Here is a 5,967-nt window from a genome sequence, read left to right as displayed (position 1 = left end):
TAGAGTTCACGGGACGTCACCGAGCTGAACGTGTGTAGATCGCGGAGGTGCCGTACCTTCGGTGCTAGGATCGGTCAGATCGTGAAGACATACGACTACATCAACCGCGTTGTCATAACGCTTCCACTTTCGGTCTACAAGGGTACGTAGACAACACTCTCCCCTCTCATTGCTATGCGTCAGCTAGATGGATCTTGCGTGTGCATAGGATTTTTTTTTTGAAATACTGCGTTCCCCAACAGTGGCATCCGAGCTAGGTCTATGCGTAGATGTTATATGCATGAGTAGAACACAAAGAGTTATGGGCGATAATAGTCATACTACTTACCAGCATGTCACGCTTTGATTCAGCGGTATTGTTGGATGAAGCAGCCCGGACCGACATTACGTGTACGCTTACTAAAGGAAATATGCCCTAGAGGCAATAATAAAGTTGTTATCTATATTTCCTTATATCATGATAAATGCTTATTATTCATGCTAGAATTATATTAACCGGAAACTTAGTACATGTGTGAATACATAGACAAACAGAGTGTCACTAGTATGCCTCTACTTAACTAGCTCGTTGAATCAAAGATGGTTATGTTTCCTAGCCATAGACATGTGTTGTCATTTGATTAATGGGATCACATCATTTGAGAATGATCTGATTGACTTGTCCCATTCCGTTAGCTTAGCACTTGATCGTTTAGTATGTTGCTATTGCTTTCTTCATACCTTATACATGTTCCTATGACTTTGAGATTATGCAACTCCCGAATACCGGAGGAACACTTTGTGTGCTAACAAACGTCACAACGTAAATGAGTGATTATAAAGGTGCTCTACAGGTGTCTCTGATGGTGTTTATTGAGTTGGCATAGATCAAGATTAGGATTTGTCACTTCGATTGTTGGAGAGGTATCTCTGGGCCCTCTCGGTAATGCACATCACTATAAGCCTTTCAAGCAATGCGACTAATGAGTTAGTTGTGGGATGATGCATTACGGAACGAGTAAAGATACTTGCCGGTAACGAGATTGAACTAGGTATTGAGATACCGACGATCGAATCTCGGGCAAGGAACATACCGATGACAAAGGGAACAACGTATGTTGTTATGCGGTTTGACCGATAAAGATCTTCGTAGAATATGTGGGAGCCAATATGAGCATCCAAGTTCCGCTATCGGTTATTGACCGGAGACGTGTCTTGGTCATGTCTACATAGTTCTCAAAAATCTCCAGCTGCCTGGTACGGGCAGGATTTGGGAGGGGTCCCTTGTTTGAGGCAAGATTGCAGGCAATTTTCTTGCTGTTTTTGGGATCAGTGTCCTCAGCCTCGTCGACAACACATGCATGCAATGTAGTAGGTTGTTGTGTACATGCACTACTTGCACTCATCTAGCAAATGCGTGAGTGCTACCTTGGTTCTTTTGTATGTATCTTAAGATTGGTCTCTTTAAACTTTCGTAAACATATCAAATACTTGCATAAACGGAATACAAATGATCCCTTCCTTTTCTAAAGATGATGAAACATGGTCTTTCAAGCATCGGATTAATTTGATTGGGATGGATCCACCGGCGCTTGTTGATCTAGAGGTCATAATATCTCCTAGGATGGTTGTTCTCAGTGGGGGCATGGTAGAGGCGACAGAGGGGGTGAGGCGGAGGGATAGGGTTTGCATCCAGTAAAAGGGAGTTGAAGCTGTAGATATAGCGCTAGTGTGGTCGGTTTGCTGGCCGCGTGTAAAACATTGACAAACTTGGTGTCCTGTCATGACTTCTTGTTCTTGTTTGGGCACTTGTTTACCCAATGTTCCTCTGAACCACAAGTAACACAACCATCTCTCTTTTCGTCTTTCTTCTTACCCTTCTTTACAGGTGTAACTTATAGAGATGCGAAGGATTTCTGGCTGGAAAAGAAGCGGTAGACAGAGGTCTATATATTCTATACAAGTGTATTTGATTTTCTACAAGTGTATTTGAAAGGAAAACGACAATCCAAACATGACCTTACGGTGCTATGCTTAAAGCAAATAAAATCACGGAATGATTCGTAAACTTCGTTTCGAATCTCTCGATCAAAATGTTACAGTTAGGTTCCCGCAATAGTTTTTGGGATTATGTTATCTGATATTTAGGTGTGCAATTCTGGGAGAAGCAGGTCCCACATGGAACAACTATTGACATGTCTTTTACCGTGTTTTATTGTCAAATCTTGCGCTGTGTAACAGGATGGAGGTTTAATATTTTTTAATATTTTATGAATACTGCCCTCTAGACTGATTGGTCAAAACATCGATCTATACCTCAAGGGGGCATTGTAATTTTTTTTTCCAATTTTCTTTCGTAGCCATGTTTGGCACATGTGGGTCACCACGTAAAAGAAAATTTGGATGATTTGGAGGTGGTGAAAAACATCACATTTGTTCAAAAAAGGATTTTCAACATTTTCTAATTTTTATAATATATTTGAGATGGAATATTCAATCATGCTAACTTAAGAACATTGACAAAAAATGATTTTCAACATTTTCTAATTTCTATAATATATTTGTAATGGAAGATTCAATCATGCTAACTTATGAAAACCTCAAGTCCATGTATTTGTAATGGAAGATAAGGCTTGTGTAGTTCTTTATAAAAAAACATTTGTAATGGTAGGACAAATAGAAAACATTGACTAAAAAATTCCATGCTAATTCAAACGTTATATTTTGCAAACACTACTTTTTCTTTCTAACATTTACTCGTTCTTTTTCTTATAAATCAGTTGTAGTTTACAAATTCAAATAATCAGGATAATTTCTTTTCTTGTATTTCACTCCTTTATTACAAAAATCCCTTAAATCTTCATTCCACTGTTGTTCTTTGCACACACCATTACCAAGCACATGCCCACTGTATGCAGCATGTCTCATCAGTCAAGCAACATTGAAGCACCTACTGTGATCATTGCAGGATCAGAATATAAACACCGCAACAAAGCATAGCTGACCTGCATCTAGACAGTCGATATACTTCAGAGACATACTAGGTTACTTAAGAGTCTGCCATACTACTTAAGAGTCTGCCATACTACAACCTTCAAAAAGTTCACAAACACTTTCACCTTCCAAATTCACAGTTCACAACCATACTAGCGCAAAAGTAAAACACCATCAACTATACTAATGATTAGTACCACTACCAGCTTCACAGAGGGTGACTAGATGGGACCCATAGCCTTCAGGAGGGCTGCATGCTCTGCCCAGATCTTTACATTGCTCCCACTCATCGTTAAACCGCGTGCATGCGACATAAGGTGCTCATACAACCCATCCTTGGGAATTGGCTTAGTGGTGCAGTATGGGCACCTGAACTTGCCCCACTTGTAGTACGCCGCCTTCCCCTTCTCCCTTATCTTGTTGGCTTCATGCTCAATGAAGGACTTTTGGTTCCACTCTTCCACCTCATCTCTAGAGTTGTACTGCACATACAAATGATTTGCATAAATACATACTTCCCATTTAGAGTAATGTAATTAACAAACATCAGATAATTGCCATTTACTGGAATTTAATGAACAAACAAACATAATAGCCCATTTACAGCTAATTAATGCACAAACAACATAATAGTTCTACTTAAAACAATTTAATGGACAAACAACAGAATAGATCCATTTATATGCATTCATATATGGTTCATGAAAAAACATCACACATATCCCATTTACAGCTAATTAATGCACAAACAACACAACTTTCAGAGGAATTAATTGAAAGTATAACAAAACTTTCCATTTTAGAATAATTTAATGGAAAAAACACAATATTTCCATTTATATGCATTTAGATATGGTTTCATGAACAAATACCACAAATATGCCATTTAGAGCTAATTAATGACCAAACAATACAACTTTATGATATCAATGAATAAACTACATAACATTCCAATTTAGAGGCATTCATATAGGGCGTCATCAACAAACAACATCTCACACAGATTAATAAACAGACAAAAACAACTTGGGGTTACCTCCTCGTCGTCGTCAGAATCAGACGGGTCGTTGAACCCAGCGATGGCCAGCTTCCTCTTGGTGCCAGCAGCCTCCTCTTTCTGCAATATAAGTAATTCAATTATACTACTAACTACATAACACAGTATGCAAAGGTCAAGCAATCTGTAATGTGCTTCTAATAACCTAAAATGATACTTTGACCTACAATTAAACTGTATCCAAAGGTCAAGCATTCTACAATGATAGCTTGGTCAAACTACAATTTTAGATCATGATGACTGTGGTCCTTCAAACTATAATGCCAGACTGGGCACCAACACTAATCTTGTGAGTGCTTAGGTCTGCAAATGAGGTAGTACATTCTTTGATGTACCCTGCAACTATATCAGTGGGTCATTGTGGTTGACAACAAGTAATTGCATTTACTTCATCTGGCTCATGTAATGTACATAGTGGTGCATCAGCTACCCTATTCTCTGAACCTTATATTGGATGGTATATTGTAATGCCATGAGCTTCGGGAAAGGAAATTTTTGTGCAATTTTTGGTGCTAGGTGTGAAACTATTTCATATGACATTCATGCATGGAGTTATGCAACAACAATTTAATATGACTTGGTCATCTGGCATAGTTGCATGTATTGCAAACCTACTTGTGGTTGACTTTATAAGTACATCAATCCTACAGATCAAAAATAAACCTACCTACAATTTTAGTTTATGGATAATGAAGTGAAGCTCCTAACTATTTTGAAATTGCACACTAGTTAAACGTACTGTGCTCATTTCAACAATTAATTGATAGACTTCAAATGAAGGAAGTAGGATTTTAACCTCATTTGTACAATATCAACTTTAATAGATACACTGGATGGCTGCTCAGCCCCTGCCGTGGCCCACTGAGGGAATATGCACAACAAATCTAACAACATATACATCACAGAACAAAATTTGAGCACATGCGGCAATCCAGATTCTAATATAAATAACCTAACTCTCATTATGATCTGTCTAGCATTCAAGCACGAATCAACTACAAAAAACCCTAACTCTAAAATGGGGTTCCCCATTCAATCAAAAAACCCTAACAAGCCGAAGGGGGTACCGCATTCAATCACAAATCTACTATAAAAAAAACCCTATCTACTAAATCTTTGCTTATCAACTACAACTATGAAAGGAGGAGAACGAGAAGCATTACCACATCCACCACCTGCTTGTCGCTTGCCTCCGCACCTACATCTAGTGCGCCGCCAGACGCCGTCACCACCAGGTCCGGCACGACGGGATCGGAGCCCACCACCCCCTGCTCCACCAGATCCTCCGCTGCATGGATCGATCCAGCGACTGCGGGTGCAGCATCTCCCGCACCACCGACGACGTCCACTTCTTGGACGGCATCTGCCGCGGTCTCCGCGCCCTCGACCACATCTCCGTGTGCAGCGGTGGCAGCGCCACGACCTTGCTCCATCGAAGCCTGAGAGAACCCGTCGGAGAGAGGGAGGCGGTGGGGTTGAGCGAGTAGGTGCGGTGGCGGGGCGATGGATACGAGGGGGAGACGATGCGCCAAGGAGGGAGGGAGTGAGCCGATTTGGGGGAAAATGGTGGGGGGATGCGGTCGGTGGTGGTCCCCCCCCCCTTATAGGATGGGACGTTTTTGGAATTTTTCATGCATGGCGTGGCCCGTGGCTATCCCACAACCGCCGGATGTGACAAGGGGCACGTGACAAGGGAAAACGAAACGCCCACGTATAATACATGTATACCCTCAGCGTACAAAAGTAATCGGGCCGGTGCGGGCTCGTATAGGGCTCTACGCGCGCTCTACACGGGCATAAAAAGACGAGCATGCCCCTCTCATGAATCGTTATTGACAGATCTCAGCCGTCCTTGTGTTTCACGTGCCGAGTGTTCAGTCCAGGGGGGAGCACCAGAGCAAAAATGCATGAGGAAGACAAGTCTAGCAACTACCCGT

The sequence above is a fragment of the Triticum dicoccoides genome, chromosome 2B, assembly GCF_002162155.2.
Source record: "Triticum dicoccoides isolate Atlit2015 ecotype Zavitan chromosome 2B, WEW_v2.0, whole genome shotgun sequence".
NCBI lineage: Eukaryota > Viridiplantae > Streptophyta > Magnoliopsida > Poales > Poaceae > Triticum > Triticum dicoccoides.
Note: the sequence above shows the minus strand (reverse complement) of the source record.